Consider the following 26,107-nt stretch of genomic DNA (forward strand, 5'->3'; position numbering starts at 1 on the left):
GGCATGACAATTTATTAGGTAAAATGATGGGCTTGAGCTATATGAAGAATAGATGGACTTAAAGCAAATACAATCTATTTATTGTTCACTATAACAGTTCATGTAAGGGAAATGCTGCAATGGTGTGCATTTTAAATAAGTTAATTGGTCTCTGACAAACAGAAGAAAAATGAAATGGAATCTAATGAGCTAAAAAAAAATGGACTAGGCTAACACTGAACTAACTAAAGTGGTGAATAGCCGGACAGATTAAATTAAACCATTTGCATTAATGTATTACTCTAGGGCAGCACGGTGGGTTCGCTTCCCGGGTCCTCCCTGTGTGGAGTTTGTATGTTCTCCCTGTGTCTGCGTGGGTTTCCTCCCACAGTCCAAAGACATGCAGGTTAGGTGCATTGGTGATCCTAAATTGTCCCTAGTGTGTGCTTGGTGTGTGGGTGTGTGTGTGTGCTCTACGGTGGACTGGCGCCCTGCCCGGGGTTTGTTTCCTGCCTTGCGCCCTGTGTTGGCTGGGATTGGCTCCTGCAGACCCCCATGACTCTGTAGTTAGGATATAGCGGTTGGATAATGGATGGATGGGTATTACTCTACAGCAAAAATTTCACTCAAGCTGAACAATATAATATTGTATGACAGCACAAAACGAAGGACCATCTTCACAAAGCAACTTGACCTGGTTTGTTTGTCAGCTTGGTTTCCACAAAAACATAAACATTGATTTCCATTTCTGACTTTCATGGGTTTGTTTGTCTTCTAATTTATTGTACTTGCTCATTGAGATCAAGATCCCATGCCGTTATGAACAGGCAAATTAATATTTTTCCATCCATCCGCTCATTCATTTCCTAATCAGAATAATATGACAATCATGGGAGCTAGGTCTATCATGGCTACATCAGATGCAAGGTAGGAATCAACTCACACGTACACACATTCACACATACAGTACAGGACCAATATGAAGTCTCTAATCAACCTGACAAACCTGTCTTTAGAATGTTGGAGAAAAGCATAGACATACAAAGGGAAAATGTTTAAACTCACACAGACAGTGACCTAGGCAGCAGTGCACACCAGGGTACCACCCTGGATGACATTAAAAAAATGTGGCATGATCAGTTTTTTATACATTTACTTTGATTAGAAGTCAGATTCATTGAGAGGAGCTTCGTCTAATCTGCAACTCAATGGCCAAGGTTGTATCTCTTGTATTTGCTGTGTTTAACAAAAATGTTATACTTTTACTTCATTGCCAACAGTTTACAGTTGTTAGTAATACATGTAAGCAATATCATAGAAAGCACTTTATAAACAAAAACGTCTTTAAGCAAATACCCCCTAAGTAAGGGATGCACATTTACTGCACAGAAACATACATTAAAAACCATAAAAGAAATCAAAATTGTGATAATAAGCTCTGAGGAATTTGTATATGTGTGGTTTAGGTCAATTAAAATACATCACTAAAACCCTTTCAATTATTTGGTCAATTATGTTAAGGGTCAACAACTCTTTTTAGAATTAATATTGTACTTGAATATCTCTGATAGAGTAATTCCTTGGTGGGCGGGGGGGTCATTAATGGCAAAAATATTGCAGTGGACGTGCAAGACACCTTTACATAGGCAGTGTAGTAAGTAAGATACAAAATAATAAGAAAACTGAAAAATGCAAGAGGACTTTTCAAAAGAAGTGAAGACAAATATTCAGACATTGTAATCAACACGGTGGCAAAATCAAAATGGGTCAGATTATTTCTTACAAGGTTTGCCACCAATCAATCTGCTGAAGGATGCAAGTAGGCATCACAAAACAAAATATTCTGAGCCTACGAAATTTAGTTATAACTATAACAAAACATAGCATTTTTAAATGTGCTTAATTCAGCTGAATCATAGCCTGGCATCACTGGGCACAAGGCAAGAACACACCCTTGTTATGGGCACCCACTAAAATACATTGACGTTCACACTCATACAGGACCCATATAGACATAATACACACATATCTGGAATATGTGGGAGAAAACCAGAACACTCAGACAAAGACAAATGAAAACATTCTATCCAGAAAACAACCAGGGATCAGACTAAAAAAAAACAAATATACCAATGCCATTTTAATAAAGACAGCCTGTACAAATGTTTACATATGTTTTTCATTGTGAATTTTCTAACAAGTTATAACCTTTTAACCAAAATAAACTATTAAATGGTTCTGTACAATGTGTTTTATATGGGACAGTTGTTACATTATTTATTGGACATATTTATATTGGACATTGTTATTAATATAATTTTTTTTCAAATTAATTTAGAGATGTACTATTCATATTTAATCCCACTTAGTCACTTACCTGAAAGACAACTGCAATGCACTGTTCAAGTATAGGTGCCTTTCAGCATACTGTAACAGAGAGAAATGGAGAATCTCAAGAGAAAATCAACTATTTTTAATAATGCTTTGCTGAGAAAAAATGTGTTGTAAATTATTATATTATTATGAAAGTCTATTCTCCTTTTTCACTACTGTGAATACTAATTAGAATTCTTAATACACAATCATGTTAACATTCACCCTAATTTGCGAAGCACAGCTCTTTCTTTCCAACACACCTCAAAGCGGTTGATCAAAATCCAATCAGACGTAAGCTTACCTGCCATGAAACTACCTCTGCTGTTGTCGACACATTGTGGGGGCCGGGGAAGTACGCTTTAAATTAATTAACATCAGACCTCTTGTAGCTGTTCATTTCTGTAAACAAACATTTTAATATGCAGCAATTAATTAAATCTGCCAAGCTTTTACACTCCTCCCATTGATCTTTTCTTACATCACTTTCTGCTCATGTTAAACAGTATATTACTGCTTATGAAAATACAGGAAAAATCCCAATATCCTGCATCATTCCTAAAATGTTATATCAGCTACCTACTTGTCTTTTGATTTCATTATAACTGTTCCTTCAGACTGAATGAATGCCTAAACAGTAAAGAAATACATAGTATCTTCAGGCTAAAAGAGAAAATTGGCAGGTTACAAATTTTGGTGTTGTATTTCATTAATTAAAAATTCATTTTAATTAATTTTTTTCAAAATATCTCTTCAGCAAACAGAAAGACATCTCAAGAGCATAAACCAAAAGCATGGGTTATCTTAGATGGAATATCATTTGATTGAAGTTCACACATTCACACACCCAACCCCAACTAATATGGATTTGGAAAACAACTTAATAACATGTTTTTATTTGGGAATCAAGACCAAGTGATGTATGACAGCAAATTGACATGTTCTGAGATAACTTCCTGGGATCACTTGCTTTTTTCACCTCTTTTCTGGACCTTGCTTTTAATTTAAGTAATTCCTTATCTCTTACCATGTCAAAATATCATCTGGTTTAATCAGGTCCCAATCCGAATCGTCAAATCCAGCAAAGAAGTCTCTCTGTATGACAGCAGTCAAACCTGAACATGCCATTGTATTAAATTTGGATAAGTTCAAATTCAACAGCATAAATAAAACCAATTTTTAGAAGAATTAAGTACACTGAGCAGAGCTTTCATGTAGAGACTGGTGTTATCCAGGGCAAACTGAAAGAAGTTAAAAATGAGCAAAGGTGGAATTTACTAGATTTTGATGAAAATTGATGAAATTGATGAAAAACCATACAGTAGGTCACCATGAAAAACAGATTAAAATCTTGAAGGACTGCATTGTGGCCTGTAGGTTTGCTCCTGTAGCGGAGTGATGCCATAGAATATAAATATCTCAAGCCACAACACCTCCTGCTCAGGTCTTTTAATTTATACTGATTAATAAACTGTCCTTAATGAGGGTTGGAGCTATTCCTATTGTAATGTAATGGTCTGCATATTCTACACTTTTGGGATTTCTGCCTGGCTACAGCTCATATGAGGAAAGGTATGATTGCAGAGACAAAAAGAGCACATAAAGTAGAATTGTGTCCATTTCTTTTGTATCCAACTTGTCTTAAACTGTTGCACATTTTTTGACATATTTTACATGAAAGCCTGAATTAAGCTATCAGCGTCATTAGCAATTTCCAGACAACAGGCACACTTCTTCATCAATGTCTTCTTCTAGTTTCTTGATCCCTGTCTTCTTTCATGTTTTGGTGTTCTTTTTACCATAATAAAAATTGTTGCACAACAATTATCTATTACATAGAACTCTATTCAATAGAGCTTTTAGGCAGAGCTTGGTGCTATTCAGTGTGAATTGAAACCTAATTAGCACTTGATGTGAAAGCCCCTTGCTGTTAACTGTCAGATTGGTGCTAATGCATACTGTTTGTAATGCACCTGTTGTTTGAACTGGTTTCCCACAAATCTGTTGTATTATTGAGTTAGTTATCAAGATCAAGTTTCAATAACTGGGGGATGTTAAACCTTAGATAATCATAAAAACCAGAGCTGCTCAATGTATTAGGCCTAAGACAACATTTATGGAAGTAAAGTCAAAACTGTGCAAATTTTGGTTCTCCAGGTATGTGGTGGTATGTAGCTTTCTCAGTTTCCATGCACTGTGTTTATTTGTGGTTGTACCTGTTGCTTCTGCATACTTTATTGGTTATGTTCTAAAATGTGCTGCTCACTTTTACTTTGCTTCATAATGTTTACTTTACAAAAGCACTCGAGGCACAGCTGGGGAAAAACATGGTGGACACCAAGACTGCATATGTTCCATTTTTACTTGCAAATGTACAAATTGCCAGCACAATATCATTCAGGATTGGTTGGGGGACATTGTGTGTTACTGATTGTTTACAGGGTGGTTTTGGATAGGGTTGCTTATGATGGTGGGTAGATTTTGGAAGGAGAGGTTGATATGTTGAATGGATGGGTTGCCAGAATAGGTTATCATTCTCACCTGATGCTAAGCATGTTTTAGCATAGGCAGTACTTGGATGGGAGACCATCTAGAAGGAGCTGGGGTGCTGCTGGAAGATGTGTTGGTGAGGTGATGCTTACCCTGAGGTCTTTGTGTGGATCCCAATGCCCCAGTGCAATGACATGGTTCACTGTGCTGTATAAATTGGCACTGTCATTTGAATGTGGTTATAAATGGACACCTTTCAAAAAGAGTGGGGTCTTTCTCAATGTACTTGCTAAATTGCCGACCATGACCATGTCCATTCTGGCCCCTAACCACCTCCGTCTCAAAGTGGCTAACTGTCTCTGTGAACCTTTCACCACCATGTGTGTTGAGTGTACTGTTGTAAGAATGGCTGCCGTCCTATCATTTGGGTGGATGCTGCACATTGGTAGTGGTTCCTGGCACACTGGGTAAATTTATTATTGATCTGAATTTGGTTGACTCCTTTTTCTCCACTAAGTCCCTTTACCGAAGTGTTTTCATTCATTTCCACACATCATCACTTTCATTTCTAATTTCTCTCAGTTGTTGGACGCCTTTTAATGTTTCTCTGGAAACAACTTTTCTATCCAGTTATACCGCTGCTTTGATGCAGTTTCACCTGTTGCTGAACCCTTCATGTATGGCTCATTTGCAATTTAACTCCTTAACCTGAAAATCCAGAATTCTCTTCTAAGGTTTTTTCTATATTGGGTGAGTTCATAGCAATTAATTCTAGTTTCATTGGTGAGCTGGTTTATGTACAGTTGACACTGTTGAATGCACTATAAATAATTTTATAATGGGTATGCTGTTTGTCTAACCCACAATTACAAAGAGTTCAGGAATTGGAGTCATGTCTATGAGGAAATACTGTATATCCTTGTGTACTGGAACTGCAGCATGAATTGCTGAATACTACTAACATGAGAGCAAAAATAAATTTGAGATATTATACCTCTAAAACTAAAGACATTGAATTACTGCCATTTGAGTAGAATCTTTACTCTTGTCTTGTTTGACAAGCCCTTATTTTCCATAATGCCCCTCTTCATATTGGTAATAATTCCATCTGCTTTCCACGCTGAATATGTTAAGGTACTTGTATAAGTTTTTGATGATATTGTGCTCACAGTATTCTGACTACTGAAGTTCAATTTCTGTGTCTCCTCTTCCTCTTCATCTTCTACCCTTAGCTCAGATCTACTGTACTCTTAAGATAAGTCATGTACCAGTATCCATATTTTCCATCCCCTATAAAAAAGCTCTGAAAGCAATTGCAGCTTTATACATGGTTCTGTACAAGGCTTTTACCTTTACTCGCATTTAAACTGGATGAACATCCTTCAATACCCACTATCTCATGGAAATCTATTTTGAAAAATGTCTTCTAAAACTACCAATAAATCCATTTTAAATATGTGCATTATTTATAGCTAACCCCCTTTTCAAGCAGCATGCCATGGTATATAGCACTGTATCCTATATTCCATTTCTGTCCATTGAATGCCCCAGGCACATTTCTTCATTATTAAATTCTGAAATTATCCACCAGTATGTGCTTTCTGGTTTGATGTGCCTGACAGTCTATGGTTAAAATGGTCTGAAGTTGGATGGCTAGTGGTTGTGGTAGTTACCAACTTTTCTCTTGATTTCTGATTGTCCTCTTTACAGTGTTCTTAAACCCTGTGTTTCACATCTTTTCAAGGACTGAGTTGGCATTTCTTCTGAAACTCCCAGTGACCTCTTTCTAAGCATAGGGTTGATGTGGGCTGGATTCATGATTCAAATGGTTGCAGGTAGCTACACTGGCTCCCTGCAGCAGGAAATATTAGGTTCAAATCCTTAATGCTTGCCTAAAGAGTAGTCAGTGGGTCAGCACCTATATATGGAGACACTTGTGAGGTCCTATGCTCCTTCTCACTCACTCAGGTATGAAGAGAACAACATCTAGTGAAGCCACCTCTGCATAGCTTAAAATCTAAATGCAGACTCTTTTCATGTGTAGCTCTTAGCTGCTTGTTCCCTCACTGTGTTTAAGAAAAGTGTAAAGACTCCCTCATTTTCTCTTACCACATCCATAAACCTCTTCTTAGGCCTTCCTCTTTTCCTCTTACCTGGCAGCTCCATTCTTAACATCCTTCTCCCAATATACCCAGCATCTCTCCTTTGCACATGTTCAAACCAACACAATCTTGCCTCTCTGACTTTGTCTCCCAATTGTCCAACCTCAGCTGAGCCTCTAATGTACTCATTTATAACCCTGTCCATCCTTATCACACCCAACAGAAATCTTAACATCTTTAACTCTGCCACCTCCAGCTCTGTCTCCTGTTTTTTGGTCAATGCCACTGTCTCCAACACTTGCTGGTACTAGTCTGTCACAAATCACTCCTGACACTCTTCTCCAATCACTCCACCCTCCCCATTTCTGATACATAATATCTGGAAATTCATTACAATTAAAAGCATTACTCTAATACACTATTTTTACCTTTTTAAATTAGGTACCTTGGCTTGTGCTGATATAAAAAAATTTCCATGTGTCTTAAATCATACTGCATTATGTTAAATTTGTTGAAGTCATTTTCAAAATTTTGTAGTTTGAGGGCTGTATTAAATAAATTAAACTGAAGATGCTTCTAGCTTCGCGGCACCATCCTTAGACCTGATTGCACTAATAAAGGCCATCGTTTTCTTCACTTTATGGTAGACTTGCTTAAACTATTGGTTCTTTGATCACTAATATGACAATTTTGTACACACTGTGGCTTATATATTTAACAAAGAATAATTTGAGCTATCTCTCATCTTTCCTCCACCTTATCTAGAGAGACACCATCATCTCAGGAGCAGGCATGGCTAATCAGGATCATGAAGAGTAATGTTTAGCATGGCAGATGATTAGGGATGTTAATTTTTTCGGCTTCATGATGTCACTTCTGATATTAGTGCAATCTGCTAGGGTGTACCACTGCGAAAAAACACACAATGTTCAAGATCCTATCTTCTGATATATGTAATATTTATACAAGAAACAATGCATTTTAGTTATAAAAATTACTAATGTGACTGCTGCAGAGATATCAATTAAGATGCCTCACATAGCTGTTGTAATGTTTTAAAAGTTATTGCATTATAGGAATATAAGACAGAACTCTCAAACCCACTTAATCCAATTCAGCTTCAGGAGTGGCACAGCCTATACTAGTAGCACTGGGTGTATGGTAGGAAATAGCCCTGAACAGGTTACCAATTCATTGCAGTGCCCACTCAGACATACACTCTGGTCAATATTATGGAATCACCAATCTTAGCGGCATATGTTTTGGAGATGTGAGGAGGAATGCCCTCCTAGACATGGGGGAAATGTACAACTTTCACATAGACAACAATGAATAGTATTCAATACCTAATACACTGTACCCATTAGGCACTAGTCATTGCACTACCCGCTATTGCAATGCTGAACATTCACTTAAAGATGTATAAAAAATGTATTGAAAAATAGGTGGGGGAATGCAAGAACAGGACAGGGGGAGACCACATTTACATCCTATCCTATGATGTGGCAGCTCCACTGATTCCCACAGGGCACTATGGGAATTGGAGTTCTTCTACTCAGCCCTGTTGGGTTCTGTGGGTGCCACCAAGTAGTGCTGCAGGGACTGGGGAACCCTTCCTTGTTATGCTTCAGCCTTACCTAGAAGTGTTCCTGGGCCAAGCCTTCAGAACAGTGGAAGTGTTCTGCCAGAGTCGGGTGGAAGGAGACAAAACTTGCATGGGAAAAGGTGAAGGCAGCAATGACAGAGGACGGAAAGAGTGAGAAGACAATTTATAGAGCATTGCCGTGTGCTTGCTGTTAACAAGCTATATTGTGTTTGGTGTTGTGGGAAATGCGGTGTTGTGGGTTTCTTTAAAAACAGTCTTGTGGCAAACCCTGATACAACAAGAAGACCCATCCCGTCTGAAATGGAGAGGAAAAAGGTATGGCAGAATTGGAAGACAGCGTGGAACAAGGAGCATACTGTCGTCATCGGCAAGGGAGCAGACGTGGGTAGTGAAAAGGCTGCCCAGGATAAGAGAGCATTGGATGACAGCATCCAGAAGGATGTACGTGCCAGGCGCAGAGACAGAAACCCTTGAGAAAGTGTTATGCCAATCCTGTACGTTTACCTTCTAGATGAAGATGGCCTGGATACCTGTCTGAGGCCGAAGCATAATCCTTCAAGTGATAATGATGGCGAATAACCTTGCCCCACATTTTCCCGATGAAGGAGTTGTGGGAAGTCAGGAGCAGAAGGTAGCCCTCATATTGCCTGGAGTCCAGCTCGACAAATGGGAACCCACAGAAGGGAAAGGGGGAGGTGAGAAACGAACATGTCTTCTCCAAAGAAGGTAATAAGGGACCTTGGATGTCTGGGATATCTGCCGATTAATTGGTACAGATGGAGTCCAGTTGGCAAATGGCCAGCCTTTGGAACTCCATATCCCAGGAGCATCCAGGACACCTGACAGAGCATGTGCAGGACAGTCACATGGTTTCTGTTTCATGGCTGAATGATGGGAATAACAAAAGCCCAACCCAAGCCTCTGATGATGACACATGATAGGTGTCAAAAGCTCAGGAATAAAAGACTATTTTAAGATACATGATTCATTTTCTTTTTGAGGATTTCTTGCTAGCAGTCCTTTGCTTACATATATGTGTGTGTGTGTGTGTGTGTGTGTGTGTGTGTGTGTGTGTGTGTGTATATATATATATATATATATATATACTAGCAAAATACCCGCGCTTCGCAGCGGAGAAGTAGTGTGTTAAAGAAGCAATGAAAAAGAAAAGGAAATATTTTGAAAATAACGTAACAAGATTGTCAATGTAATTGTTTTGTCACTGTTGTGAGTGATGAGTATTGCTGTCATATATATTTACACACACACACAAACATATATATATACATATCTATACATATACACATATATATACACACACACACATATATACATACATATATATCTACATATATACATATACATACACACATACACACCCATATATACACACACAGCTATTTCGTATCAGTGCAATACGCTGCTTGTTAAAACGGATAACTCCCGCTCTTACATGCAAGTCTGCGTGGATATTATGAACTATCGTATTTGTTCAAGTTCTATTTAAATTTTAAATAGAAGGAATTTTTATTTAGTCGACAGAAATATCTTTGGTAGGAATGGTAAAAACAGACAGGAATATTATTCGTGAATAAATCAACTCAGACCTTAAACAACTTATAATATTTTGCTCTCCATAAAAATATATCCTGTCAAAATTATACAAATTCAAATATGAACATGCTGCATAACAAAACCTGGAAATATAAATAAAATGTGTTCCTTTTAGCAATAACAAATCAAATCATTCAGTTGTCTTTGCTCATATGTCATTTTAGAGCTGGACGCCTGGCATCTTTTTTTGGCAACAAGTTCGTTTCTGTTTGGTGTGAGGTTCTGTGTTGTGGAGATTCTCAGGATGGATTGCTGGTGCTCATCAGTGAGGCGACTCCTGTGTGCTGTTTTGTTAGTCTTTATCACTGAGAAGAGCTTCTCACACAGATATGTGCTACCAAACATGCACAAGGTTCGAGCCGCATGTAGACGGACTTTTTTTGTTCTTCAAAGTCATCAAAGCGCCGTGCAAACTCAGTGCGCTCAGTTTATCAGCAAAGTGCGTATTTTGGGAACACCGTAGTGACGACTTGGTTCAACATTACTTGGCAACAGGGAAAGTGGGGCAAGTTGCATTTGTGTCTCCCATAAAAGCAGCTTCACTTGAAATCACTTTGTGATTGTGCACGGGTAAAAATGTCCGCTGAAGTGTCAGATTCTTATTTAATTCTTCTGCTTTCTGTATCTTCTGCATTGCATTCAGGTCTTTCAGGTTACCCTGATGTTTTGTGTCATAGTGCCGTCTTAGATTAAATTCTGTAATTACAGCCACATTAGCTCCACAAATGAGACACACGGGTTCAGTAAACATATACTCAGCCTCCCATCGGCTTTTAAAGGCTCTATTTTCAGAATCAACTTTTCTCTTCAGCATCGTGTGAGCTAGCCTCGCAATAACTTGCAGCATCATAAGCTAGACTTGATTAACGCGTAAGTGTTCGCAAGGCAGCTGAAGCGCTGCATTATGGGATCTGTAGTTTATTGTGTTACCAGCGCTTCATATACCCGGGCCATTAATAACAATAATACAGTATATAAAATGATCTCGGGCGGATATAATTACACGGGCCGGATGTGGCCCGCGGCCCTTGAGTTTGACACATATGGACTAAATAGAACTTGAAAATATATATTTTTTAAATGTGATCGCGCAATTCAGATAGAGTTGATGCGCACTACAGCCTGCATGCCTCAATAAGTCATCCTCCCCTCGCTCTTACTTTTTTACCGCTCATCTAATGAATACACTGAGTATGGCTTTACCAAAACAATCATTGATGGCAAATAAAGTATCCATTATTCGAGTATGTAGATCGGGATATATATATACATATATATATATACCCATGTATCGCAGCGGAGAAGTAGTGTGTTAAAAAGCTAGAAAAAGAAAAGGGAACATTTTAAAAATAACGTAACATGACTGTCAATATACAGTATTTGTTTTGTGAGTGTTACTGAGTGTTGCTGTCATCAAGGATTTGATTATCATTATTTCTTTCAATCAGGTTCGTATTTGTAGGATGTGTTGTGTTCAAGTTACATTCCGTGTTTGTCAATCGCTGTAAAGATGACAGGTTTCATTCATCGATTCGTTTCTTACTGCATCAATAAACAGCTCGTCTTCTTCTTTATCTGAGCCGTGACACACTGCATGCACGGGTTTTTTTTTTACACTGTCTTCCTTTAGCGGGACATTAACTTTTTCCACCGTGTGCTTTGTTTCCGCAGTAGCTGGATTTATGAATATGCTTGTATGTATAAGACGCTTCATATTTTTTGCTGCCTTTTCAATTGTGTAATTCAGTTTTTGTTCAGCCCTGTTTGGAACTGTTGCTTTTTATCTGTGCACTGCGTCAGTTCACGTGAGCCGCTCGGTGTACATGCATCGAAGGTTCCCAGCTGTGCTGGTGCCATCTCGTGCTATGTCCATGGCTGTATTTAATGTTACCTTAGTCCTGGCACTTAAAACTTTCTCTCGCAGTTTCGCTGAGTTTGTACCAAACACCACCCTGACCATCTCATCTTCCTCTGCATAAGCACAGTCCTTAACCCGTGAATATTTAGTGGGAGTTTGCTATTGGATTGTCGCTGACGGACAGCCTTATATGGGTGGGCACTAAATTACAAACGCCAGCGGCAGCCTGTCTATGAACTTAATTTAAAGTGTAGGTTTACATCGTGCTTTGTTTCTGAAGTAGCAGAACTCATAAATATGGTTGTATATGTCACTGCTCGCTTCTTATTGTTTCGCTGCCTTCTCAATTATATAATGCATGTTTTCTTCAGCGCTTTTTGGAGGTCTTCCTGGTTTTCTATGTACTGCGTGATTACGTGAAGGCGTGATGATGTCACACGAAACTCCGCCCCCACGGCGTTCAAGCTCATCTCCATTACAGTAAATGGAGAAAAACAGCTTCCAGTTATGACCATTACGCGTAGAATTTCGATATAAAACCTGCCCAACTTTTGTAAGGAAGCTGTAAGGAATGAACCTGCCAAATTTCAGCCTTCCACCCACACGGGAAGTTGGAGAATTAGTGATGAGTCAGTGAGTGAGTGAGTGAGTGAGTGAGTGAGTGAGTGAGGGCTTTGCCTTTTATTAGTATAGATATGTATGTATATGTATGCATGTATATGAATGTATCAGGAAGTGAAGGTCTGTGATATGGTTTGCATATTTGTAGCTAGAGATCCTGTCTGTGACTCATTTTATCCCTTTGTGGATCTCTAGCTAGAAAAATGTGTACATATACACACATATACATATAATTATATATATATGCGTGTGTGTTTGGGCACCAACCCAGTTGTCTCTGTTTAATAGTTAAAAATAAAACAATAGAAGGTCCTTATATTTGCCTCTACAAGAAATGAGTAAAGGCAAGGCAAGTAAGCTGGTTCTCTTGAATTCATTGCTAGTGTTTTAGAAGCTCCACTGTCTGCTTCAGTCAATTCAAGTACTGATCGCCTACTTCCAGGAAGCAGTGGGATTTAAAGGCAGGAGACCAGAAGAGGCAAAGTCAATTGCCCTCATTGGGCATCTTCTCAGTGCTGCAGAGTGAAAAAAACAGTAAAGGTTAGCGTGAGCCTCCCCTCTTAGCACAATAGTCCAGGCAGGTGTTCCTGTAAAGTCTTTAAAACATATGAGACAGTATCAAAGAAAGGAAGAAAATTCTCTGAAATTAGGGCAGTATAATGGTGCAGTGATTAACTTTGCTACATCATTGATCCAATATTTTGTATTTAAATCCTGTTTGTTGTCTGTGTGGAGTTTTCACCATTTACTCTGATATTTCTCTCACTTTGCTAAAGGCATGCTTGTTAGGTTAATTGCCACTCAAAATATATCTCATGGTATGTGAATGAGAGGGCCCTGCTATGGACTAGCACCAGTGGCACTTTGACTCTGAAGCAGATTAAGTGGATTGTAGAATGTTATTTTAAGTATTTAAATAGTAAAGGTACATTACTGTATATTAAAATTGGTTACATGTATGTACCAATAATGACTTCAGTTTTTTTTAAATCTTCACACAGTGAGCACAACAGCAGACTATAATGGACCAAACTGTGGATCATGTTTCATTGCTTTGACACAAAATGTATTTAATTAAAATATCTTAAAAATTCACAAATTCTTTTCTCAGTTAAAGTCTCCCATTAGTAAACCTGTATATATGTACAGCCAGTTTACACTTTCTTTTCAAAACAGCTACATTGAAATTCAAAACACAAATTTGAATTAGGCAACAATTCTAGGTATATTTCTGCAATAATATCACATTTAAATACATTAAAAATCTGAAAAAGACAAAAACAAAAGAATAATACACCAAGCATAACTGATTCTCATTTTAGTTGAAAGTGTTTTGTATTCAGTTTCATTACCATCTCTTTAAAAGTAAACCTCTTTGGAGTTTTCTAAGAAAACTCTGTCTCAGCCTGGTTGACTAAGAAGAAGAGTGTCCAGGAGAGGGACAGGAGTATGCATGCATGGTGGAAGACAACTGGGAAAGAAACCAAGAAAGATGTGAAAGAAATCAAGAGTTGCAGTCCCAGATGAGATTATGGTAACTGTTGTAGGACCTAAAGGTTACCTCCCATGGGGGTTAGAGGTAGACTCTTCACTCTTGAGCAGGATATGGCAGCCATTCATATAGCTGTCACCAACAATTCCATGACACTGATAATGTATGTAACCAATTGTTGAAAATATAACAGAATGAAGGGCAGCTCAGTATTGTGGATTTTCTCTGGATGCTCAGTTTTCCAAGTTATCATAAAGCCATGATTGGCCATTCTGAATTGGCCTTGTATGCGCGAGTGTGTTCAGAGTGGCATCCTGCTTTTCACCAAATGCTGCTCCCAACCTCTAGCAACTCTGTATTGCAAAAAAAAAGCATATCTAGAAAGTAAATTGAATGGATTGTAAAAAAAATGAATGAATGCAGTATTCAAAAAATTGAAAGACATATTGGTGTTTAAAACGCACAAATAGTGCACTCCTTACAAATGTCAAATACAATACGTTAGCTGTATATGTTGTCATGCACACATGATGTAGGAGTGTGTTGGGGGCTCCAATTAGGATAACGCAATGGAGACAGGTTGTGCTGAAGTGTATATACTAACCCCTTTTCCTTTTCCAACTGGAGAATGGAGAAGAAGACCCCAGGAGAATAGTCACCTCAATTCCAGTGCCCCCTGGAAGTTCTAACCCTTCTGGCATCTTCCTTATACATATAAACACAGCAACAGCTGAAATCAAAGTTCATTCTTGGACTTGTGTCTGCTGAAGCCATACTAGCCTACAGAGGCATCACATTTGAAAGATTTCAAACCAACAATTAAGTTCTGGAACTATCTTTTGTGTTCTTTTTTGTTGCATTATTTTTATTAGCATTGCTGCAAGATCTATCTATCTATCTATCTATCTATCTATCTATCTATCTATCTATCTATCTATCTATCTATCTATCTATCTATCTATCTATCTAAAAGATTTCTTTTAAAATCCTAATAATAAAATTAATCTGGTCTCAATTTCATTTAGGCATTATTTTATTAACGTACTATAAACATTTTATTAACTATGATTTTGTTAATAATAAATTATAATTAAGAATAATATGCTTTTGAAATATGTTACTGGCATTTGTCATTGATTAATATATTTCTAAAAAGGTTTACAATGTTTTATAAAATACAAATGGTTAATAGTAGCTTATAATGGGACATCTAAACTAGAGAGGAACCTGTAATTTTAAACTAATGTCTGTAAATATTTCTCACTGTGAATGTATGTATGTGTTTTAAGATATCTTTAATACCTTCTTAAATTTCTAGAATATTATCCAGACCATTTTGAGAGATCTCAAATACATTTCGAGATATCTCAAAGTAAATATGACTGGAGGTCCTATTGAACACCTAGGAAATTTCATAGAAAGTACACACAAAGTGTTATATTAAGGTATCTAAAAATGTATCTGAGAAAAACATATCATATACAGGGTAAGTCAAAAGTATGTTAACATTTGAATGGTGGAAACAATTTATTCACAAAACATACTTTTTATGTGCAAGATGATTTACAAGAATGTCTCAACCTGTTTGCCATCATGTTCAACATACCAAAATCAACAAGCAACAGTACCATTTAAAGCTCAGACACACATTTCGCAAGGAATAGATGATACCACAGTCCATATTCTGTCCTTCAGTTCATTGATATCATGAACTCTCCAGCTATACATGTGCTCCTTCACCATACCCCATAACTGGAAATCACAGGGTATCAAATCAGGGGAGTATGGAGGATAAAAATAATTGAATTGGTGTTAACATACTTTTGACTCACGCTATATTTGAAATTGACAGAATGTTTATTTTAAGATATCTTAAAATAATTTTGAGGTATCTAAAATATATTTAAGATATCCTCAAACAGATGTATTTTCATATACATGATAGTCGTCTACGGTGGGCTGGCGCCCTGCCCTGGGTTTGTTTCCTGCCTTGCACCCTGTGTTAGCTGGGATTGGCTTGAACAGACCACCATAACCCTGTAGTTAGGATATAGCAGGTTGGATAATGCATGGATAGATGATAGTTGTGGGTATGGGGACAGCTTAAGGGCTCGGCTGATGGTTATAACTCACCAAATCAGGGGTTGCTGCTGTGGTTTAATGCTTTCTCTCTTCTTCCCTCTGCAGAATGGGAGCCTTACCACCGCTCCAATGCTGACATCACTTCTGTTGTCTGCCCACCTGGACCCTCCACTTCCTGTTGAAGACCTATATAACCAAGAGTGCCACTATTCTACTTCAGTTGTGTTTTGAACTCGTGTCTGTAAAGACATCTCCGCATTGATCTGTATGCTGAAAACTATTATATGGTATTTACCCAAGGCAGTGTTCCCCAAATCTTTAACTTTTTTGTGTCTCCTCTTTTACTTTTAATATAATGAAAAGTTATATAATAAAAAAAAAAAACTGACTCATTCACTCACTATACAAAACACTGTTTTTTATTTACAGTATCACCCTGTGATTGAGATATGAGAGATAAACCAGGTCTTCTCCACTCTTCATATAGTGGAAAGGCTTGCATTCAAGGCCTACTAGCACAATGGACTTGTCTTACAGCAAAATATTATTATAAAATATAAGAGGGTAAATAAAAAAATAAAAGCAGTTTGAAAAATATTAGGTGACAGCAATAGACAGAGGCTAATGCAATATAATATGCTCATACTGGCTTATGAGTAGTTTGAACATGCACAGCACAGCACTCTGATGTTAGTCTAGTTGAAACCAAGATCAAATAAACATGGATGCTCCACTCTGGGAATGCACCATTATTGAACAATGTGCTATAGGGAGATTTCTTTGGGCAGATGAAAAAAGAAAAACCTGCTGAAATTCAGCAAAGTTGGCTCAGTACAGAAGTGAAAGCAGCATGAGTCAATGAAAAGGTTTGAAGTGATAAGGACAAGTGTAACTGACGAAGCCCAATCTGGTTGACCATCAACATTGCGCACACAACCCCAAATCAAGATGGCGAATGTCTTCATCAGAAAGATTATGTTATCTGCTGTTGCTGCATATTTAGATATCAGCTATGAATCTGTACATGTCATAGTGCATAATAATTTGGGGCACCATAAATTTTGTGCAAAATGAATATCCAAACAATATACTCATCTGCACAAGTCAACATCCTTTGGTAAATTTCAGCAGGTTGCAATCAAAGAAATCTCATTTCAGTTTATTGGTTACTGTAACAATGGTGCAGTCTAGCAGAGGAGTGCTCATGTTCATTTGACCTTGGCTTTATCTAAACTAATTACAGAGCACACTGCTGTATATGTATAAACTATCCATAAGTTATTGTGAATGTGTTGTACTGAGTCAGCTTCTATTCATTGCAGTTATACCATATCCATCCATCCATTATCCAACCAGCTATATCCTAACTACAGGGTCACGGGGGTCTGCTGAAGCCAATCCCAGCAAACATAGGGCGCAAGGCAGGAAACAAACCCCGGGCAGGGCACCAGCCCACCGCAGCAGTTATACCATATTATAATTCAAATTCTCACTATTTTTTGATTTACCCTCATATCTGAAAAAATGAAATCTTTAAATTGCTTTCACGTTTTTCACCCTTTTGGGGCCATTTTTCAAGATTCGGCCCTTATATAAGCACAAAGAACAAAATCACAAGACTAGCTGCTCAAAACACATGTACCCCACAAGGAGCAAACATGTTTACACAAGCAGACTCATGCAGAGTCGCCTTCAAAATTTTGTGGAGGCACATTGGATGAAATTCGTTGTTGGGCAAAAAAGTAGTCCAAATACCAAAACCAAGAGCTGTTATAGTGAAAATTAATTAAAGAAAATTCAGATAAATAGAAATTACTCAATAATATTCAATTTTAAAAGAAGTCACAGTGTTCAGTTGACCCTTTGAATTGTATACAATTTATAGAAACACTGTTTTCACATATACACTTTCAACTATTGGTGTACAGTTTGGCAATTGAGCTCTATAAGTGGTATAACTACTCAATATGGCTTGAATTTTGAAATCATTTCACTAGCTTCCAAATAATCTTAGAAATTCTTTACAAACAATCTACAAATTATTCTATTTATATGTACAATTGCAAATGGTTTAACTCCTCTTACATTCCAGAATCTATCAGTGGCCATATTCCAGGGTGTACAGTGTCCTCAAGGTACAGGTCTCTTTAAAATTCCAGAAATATATCAAGCTAGGGTAGGAAGTAGAATCTTTATCTAGAGCAGGGGTGCCTAATGTGTCGATCGCGATCGACCGGTAAATCGGAAAGAGAATGCAGGTAGATTGCATTGCATTTAAAAATTTTTTTTTAAATGTTAGTCTATCATGTATCCTCCCTATGGCATTTGCCACTTGATTGACATACAGGGCAGCCAGTCTGAGATCTCTTTTCTTCTAACACACTGGTCATCCCGCATGCATGATCAAACGCGAAGCTACTGCAAAACTCCGGCTATCTAAGTGATCTAGTTAGCCTTCCAATTTATATCGACTAAAGAAGGGTTTAAAAAAAAAATTGTTGTTTATGGAGTGGATGTGGAATTGAAAGAGGATTTTTTCTCTCACAATGTCACAATCGAAGTTCATTTGTCTGATCTGTCAATCTATCATTGCTATTCCAAAGAAGGAAAATGTGGAAAGGCACTTTCGAACTGTTCATAAAAACTACGAAACTGACTTCCTTCCGAAAAGAGATCTGAGAAAGAGAAAAGAGAGGGGACTAAAATCGCAGGTATTCGGACAGCCGTCATTTTTCACTCGGCTGAATTCAAAATCAAAGGCAGACACACCGAAGCATCGTTCCAGGTGAGTCACTCGATCATTAAGCATAAGAAGTCCTTCCAAGATGGAGAGATGATAAAAGATGCCTTTGTTGAGGCAGATGGCTAGGGAGAAATTCCTGCTGAGATTTCAAGACCCCTGGCCAGAGAAAAAGGAGTTTCTCCTTGTAATTAAACATGCAGAATACAAGCAACTTAATAATGTTCAATGTCCACTAGACTTGGCATTTTTTTTCTGATCTGACCAACATGTTGAATGAGCTTAATTTACAGCTGCAAGGAAAAGAGAAAACCATGTTCAATATGATTAGCTTAGTTAATGCTTTCAAACAAAAAATGCAACATCTGTCCTCAAAGCTGCAGCGCCTTGATTTGGGGAACATCCAAAACCTCGTGTCAGAGCTGGAGACGCAATGGAAGGCGTGTGCGCAACATGACAGCATACGCTACACAGAGCAGATTGAAAATTATCTGTCAGACTTTATCTAATGGAAAAAAAAGTAACGATTCGAGTGTTGCCTAATGTAGCAGAGTAAGAGTAGCGTTTCTTCTTCACAAATGTACTCAAGTTAAAGTAAAAAGTATGGTGCAGTAAAACTACTCCTAGAAGTACAATTTTTTTAAAAAGTTACTCAAGTAATAAACATGGATGAACATGGAAACAAGGATTACAAGTAAATGTAATGGAGTAAATGTAACTCGTTACTACCCACCTCTCAGTATATATTGTGAACTTTGACCCGGACGCAGACAGACGGACATCATATTGTCACCACACACTGTTTATTTACAACTATTATGTACAATAATTACGTGCACCACAAACCCCAGTGCCTTTTGCACCGATTCCCCAATTGTCCAGGCTCACAGTCCTTTGTGCCTTTCCTTCCTGGCCGCCTCCAGTCCTCTCTCCAGCTCTGTCCACTTCCACCCGACATCCACTGCTGACTGGAGGGAGGCGGCCCCTTTTATGGGAACCCAGATGTGCTCCAACTGCTTCCCGGCAATCAGTCCTAGCCACACCCCAGTGTGGCGGAAGTGCCAGCTGCGCACCCGGAAGCCATCCGGGTGTCCCCTGTCGTCTTCCCCCCAGCACTTCCTGGTGTGGCGGAAGTGCTGGGCTCCAGGGTTCCTCAGGCACCTGGGCGCCGCCTGGCGGTGGCCACGGGTCCCTACAGGGCTGGGCTTCCAAGCCCTGTACCCGAGGCCCCCAACCTAACCAGGACGGACGCCCCCTCGCGGTCTGGAGGAGGCACAAGCCCTCCTCTGGTCCTCCTGGGACCACAATATATATCCCGACGCTGACTTTATATAATCAGGCTTTGACTTTACATATTCAGGAATGACTTTATATATTCTTTTTTTTTTTTTTTTATTTATTTATTTATTAATTTTATTACAATCAATACATAGCAATCAAGTTTTACAAAAAAAAAGAATTATGCTAAGAACAGATCGATCCCCACCCTTGAGAGAGAGAGCAAGCCAAACGGTGTAAAATTTAAGGCTTTTAAAAATACCTAAATCAACAAATTCTCTGTGCTTTATAAAATCATTTCAAAATATTACTGATTAGATCCTGCCATGTTTTGAAAAAGTCTGCACAGATCCTCTAACTGAGTATTTGATTTTTCCAATTTTAAATAATATAACACATCAGTTTCCCACTGACTTAAAGAGGAGAGTTTGGGTTCTTCCAGTTTATCAGAATAAGTCTGCGTGCCAACAGTGTAGTGAATGCAATCACAGTTTGTTTGTCTTTCTCCACTTTAAGACCCTCTGGAAGAACCCCAAACACAGCTGTTAATGGGTTAGGAGGGATTGTGAGTCCAAGACTGTCTGAGAGGTAATTAAAAATTTTTGTCCAGAATAATGTTAATTTGGAGCAGGCCCAGAACATGTGACCTAGTGAGGCTGGGGCTTGGTTGCAACGTTCACAGGTTGGATCATGCCCTGGAAACATTTTGGAGAGTTTTAGTCGAGACAGATGTGCTCGATATATAATTTTGAGTTGTATAATTGTATGCTTTGCGCATATGGAGCTTGAGTGAATTCTCTGCATTGCTACTTTCCACTCCTTTTATGATATATTAATTGAGAGGTCATTTTCCCAGTGTCCTCTTGGATCTTTGAAAGGAAGGGATTGTAAAAGGATTTTATATATTGTAGAGATGGAGTCTAACTCCTTGAAATTGAGCAATAATTTTTCCAGCGTGGATGAGGGTGCAAGATGAGGAAAATCTGGAAGGTTCTGTTTAACAAAGTTCCTGATTTGAAGATAGTGAAAGAAATTTGTAGCTGGAATGTTAAATTTGGAACGTAATTGTTCATAGGATGCAAAGGCGTTGTCTATATAAAGATCTCTAAGCAAGTTAATTCCAAATTTTTCCAGATATTAAAACTGCATATGTTTGTGAGGGTTGAAAGAGGTGGTTCTTTTGCAGGGTGCCACAGAAAGAAGCTTCTCCGTCTTAAAATGCTTTCTACATTGGTTCCAGATTCTAAGTGAGTGGAGCACAATTGGGTTATTAGTGTATTGCCGATAACGTGTGTTTATTGGAGCACAAAGCAAGGAATACAAAGAAGTACTGCAGGATTTTACTTCTATTGCGGTCCATGCCTGTGTATGTTCTTCTATTTGTGTCCAGGTTCTTATCGACTGTATATTTGCGCCCAGTAATAAAACTGGAAGTTAGGTAGAGCCATGCCGCCTTCTGCCTTTTGTCTTTGTAGGGTCGCTCTTTTGATGCGTGGATGTTTAGAATTCCAAATAAATGAGGTTATTGTTGAATCTAATTGCTTAAAGAACGATTTATTAATGTATATTGGTATGTTTTGAAATAAAAAGGAGCTTAGGAAGAATATTCATCTTAACAGTGTTAATTCTTCCAGCTAGTGTGAGATGAAGGGTTGACCATCTATGCAAGTCTTGTTTAATTTTTTCCATACAGGACGAAATTTTTTGATAAAGAGCTTTATGTTTACTTGTGATGTTTACCCCGAGGTATTTAAACTGTTCTGCAATGATAAAAGGAAGGGTGTCTAATCTAATATTATATGCTTGCGAATTCACGGAAAGAGTACACTTTTATTCAGATTAATTCTGAGACCAGAGAGCTTTTGAAATTCTGTGAGTGCTGCTAAGACTGCAGGCACAGAATTTTCTGGGTCCGATATATACAGTACCATGTCATCTGCATATAATGAGATTTTCTGTTCCAGTCCTTCTCTGCTAATCCCCTTTATCTGATCAGTATTTCGACAATGTATTGCCAGTGGTTCAATGGCAATTGCAAACAGCAGTGGTGACAAAGGGCATCCTTGTCTTGTGCCACGTTCTAGTTTAAAGTAGTCTGAGCAAATGTTATTGATGCAAACTGAAGCTTCTGGGTTAGTATACAGTAATTTAATCCATGCACAAATGTTCGGGCCAAACCCAAACTTCTCCAAAATAGTAAAAAGGTATTTCCATTCAATCATGTCGAATGCTTTTTCTGCATCCAATGATAATAATATTTCTGGGGTGTTTGATTTAGTTGGTGAGTATATTACATTAAACAGGCGTCGAAGATTTGAAGATAAGTGTCGGCCCCTAATAAATCCAGTTTGGTCTTGTGATATTATTGAGGGAGCACTTTCTCCATCCTTCTAGCTATGATTTTAGAGAGTATTTTAACGTCGTTATTCAGAAGTGAAATTGGTCTGTATGATGCACATTGTAATAAGTCCTTATTTTGTTTTGGAAAGACAGTGATTAGTGCTTGGCGAAAGGTTTGTGGAAGAGATTGGTTATCTCTGGCTTCTGTAAATGTTGCTAATAGGAGGGAGCTAGCTGAGCGGAGAATTTCTTGTAAAACTCTGCAGGGTAGCCATCAGGGCCTGCTGCTTTTCCACCTTGGAGTGACTTTATAGCATCCAGTAATTCTGATAATGACAGAGGTTTATCGAGCTCCTCCACACTAATAGCGTCAATTTGTGGTATCTGTAATTTATCCAGAAATGCATTAGATTGTATATTGTCTTCTTTAAACTCAGTAGTATATAGGGATTTATAGTAGTCTCTAAAAGTGTACATTATATTTTTGTGTTCGATGATTTTATCTCCATTCGTGTTAGTAATTACCGAGATTGCGTTGCGCACTTCTTGCTTGTGAATTTGTTGCGCTAAAAGCTTATTAGCTTTCTCTCCATGTTCATAATAATGATGTCTGGATTTGTAAATTAGTTGTTCGGTTTCTTTAGTTGTCAAGAGGTTTAATTCTGAATGTAGAGCCTGCCTCCTCTTATGTAGAGTCTCGCTTGGTAGTCTGGCATGTTCTTCATCTATTTTAGTAATTTCGCTTTTATCTCTGCTACTTTCTTCGCGGATTTATTTCTGTGGGAAAGATATGAGATAATCTGTCCTCTTAAGAAGGCCTTAAGAGTTTCCCAGAGTATTCCTGCAGAGATCTCAGGGGATGTATTTGTCTCTAGAAAGAATTCAATTTGTTTGGATATAAATTCAGTACAATTCTCGTCAGCTAATAGAAGCGGATTGAGACGCCATCTGCGGGGTGAGTGTATGGGGCTTAGTAATTTCAGCTCCAAGATCATCGGAGCATGGTCTGAAATAACAATAGCATCGTATTTACAAGATTTAATCTTAGGCAAGAAGTTATTATCTATAAAGAAGTAATCAATCCTTGAGTAGCAATGATGTACTGGTGAGTAGAAAGAATATGTTCTTGAATTTGGGTTTAAAACCTCCAGGGATCTGATAAGTTGTGATCAGTTATAAACTTTGTAATTATCTTTGCGGTGTTAGTTGCGTTCCCCTGTGGAGGAAGTCTTATCTAAAAGTGGATTTAGAACACAATTAAAGTCCCCAGCCATTATAAGTTTATGAGTGTTCAGATTGGGAATGGATGCAAATAAATTTTGTATAAATTCCTTATCATCAACATTAGGTGCATAAACATTTATCAAAATCATTTTACAGTTAGATAAGTCTCCCATGACCATCACATATCTCCCTTCAGGATCCAATACTACATCTGATGCTACAAATGGTACTGTTCTATGTATGAGAATTCCCACCCCTCTAGTTTTCTTTGTAAAACTAGAATGGAACATTTGGCCAGTCCAGTCTTTTGCAGCGGAACTGATCCTTACTTAGTAAGTGGGTTTCCTGTAAAAATACTATTTTAGCATTTAGACCTGTTAGGTGAGAAAGTACTTTCTTTCTCTTTAATTCGTGATTCAGGCCTTTAACATTCCAGCTTACGAAGTTAACTGTCCCATCATGGAGACACTGATTCTGAGTTTTTGGTGTCATATTATAGTCTTAACTGGAAGTGAAATAGTTTAGGTCTTAATTTCCTATTCCCCCAAGAGTTGTTGCCATGCAGCTTATTATTACGTTGATAGTTATAATTATAAAGATTGAGATGATAGATTAGATATAGATCAAGCCTGCTCTCTTTCTCTTCCCCTTAACCCCCACCCTCCCTTTTTGCCTCCCCAGGTGAGGCTAAAACCCACTTCATGCAGTCCCAGTCCTCTGACATACCCAGAGACAGAGCACGTCCAAAGCACATCAAGCCCCCATGCAGTGGCGCTTTAAGGTTAAAAGATAGAGATATCTGTTACCAATATAGTCTTTAAAAGAGGAAAAAAAAAAAAAAAGAAAAGAATTTTGCACTTAATATATATACATATATATATATATATATACATATATATATATATATATATATATACATACATATATATACATACATACATACATATAATCTTCATCAATTTTAGTGCATTAAGATGATATCCCCAGATAATAAACCCAGGTGATGGTGTTAAAGATGTGTCCAAAACAAGCATAACAAGTCTTAATGCAGTAATAGCAATAACAGCAAACCAAGGGTATGATATTGAACAGTCTCATTTAGGGTACACATGAAATAATTAGAAAAAAAAAAAAGAGGAGGAAAACGTAATTAAGCACAATAAAACACAAACATTTAGCCCTAGTAATACTAAGTAATGATAAGTAATAAGTAAGTAATAATAATATAAGAATATGAGAATATATGCTGATAAAAAACCCGTATTTTAAAAACAAATAGATCAGACAGTAGATTATTAATCCTAGCTTTATCATTTACCGCCATGACTCACAATTATGTATCAGAATAGTCCCGGATCAGCTTTCTTAACTCATTTTCTGCCTCCTCCTTGCTAGCGAAAACATAGAAATGCCCCTGCCATTCCACTTTCAGTTTTGCCGGATACAGGAGGCCGTATTTGACATTGGCTTGCCGTAGCCGCTGTTTAATATTATAGAAGGCGGCGTTTGATAGCTGTTGCTGGAGAGAAGTCAGGGAAGACGAATTGGCAATCTTCATATATAATATCTTCCTTTTTTTTCCTGAGGAGTTCCATCACCTCTAACTTAAATGATAATCGTTCAAAACGGACTATAAAAGATCTTGGTCGGGTCTGACGGTGTTTGATCAGACGCTGTAAGCCGCTGCTATCTCAGATTCTGCTTTAAAGTCGCCCCGATTATTTTAGAAAAAAGTTCAGTTGCGAATTTCACCGGGTTTAAACTTTCTCGATTCTCCGGCAAGCCTTCAATTCTGACATTATACCTTCTATTCCCATCTTCTAAAGCAGCCAGTCTGTCTCCAAGTTTTTCTCCGAGTTTTTACATTCCGAACTGACATTTACTGCTCTTTCCTCGGCACTGGCAGCTAGATGTTCGGCTATTTCGATCCGATTCGTGAATGTCTCACTAAGATGCTCCAATCGATCAGCAAGCGTGCTCAGTTTAGCCGAGTTTTTCTCAATGCGCTCTTCAATTTTACCCAGCACCTGTCGAAGTTCACGCTGTACCTCTTGACGAAGCCTCTCATTTGCTTGACTTTATATATTCTGACGCTGACTTAATATAATCAGGGTTTGACTTTATATATTTGGGAATGACTTTATATATTCCAACGCTGACTTTATATATTCAGGAATTACTTTATATATTCAGGAATTACTTTATATATTCAGGCCTTGACTTTATATATTTGGGAATGACTTTATATATTCCGATACTGACTTTTTACATTCCGAAAATCATTGTAATTGCCTGTTTGGCACCCCAT

The 26,107-nt window shown here is 38.0% G+C and overlaps 1 long non-coding RNA gene across 1 annotated transcript in view; it reads right to left on the reverse strand.

Moving 5' to 3' along the window:
* Nucleotides 1-2,356: 2,356 nt before the first annotated feature.
* The window catches only part of LOC120541133, a 49,487-nt gene continuing 25,736 nt past the window's right edge, over nucleotides 2,357-26,107 (reverse strand). The window contains exons 2-3 of the long non-coding RNA XR_005635949.1: nucleotides 2,657-2,754; nucleotides 2,357-2,406 (exon numbers count right to left, since the gene is read on the reverse strand). This is a non-coding gene — a long non-coding RNA (uncharacterized LOC120541133). The remainder of the gene's footprint in view (nucleotides 2,407-2,656; nucleotides 2,755-26,107) is intronic.

This window comes from Polypterus senegalus, chromosome 1 (genome assembly GCF_016835505.1).
Source record: "Polypterus senegalus isolate Bchr_013 chromosome 1, ASM1683550v1, whole genome shotgun sequence".
In the NCBI taxonomy this organism is placed as follows: Eukaryota; Metazoa; Chordata; class Cladistia; order Polypteriformes; family Polypteridae; genus Polypterus; species Polypterus senegalus.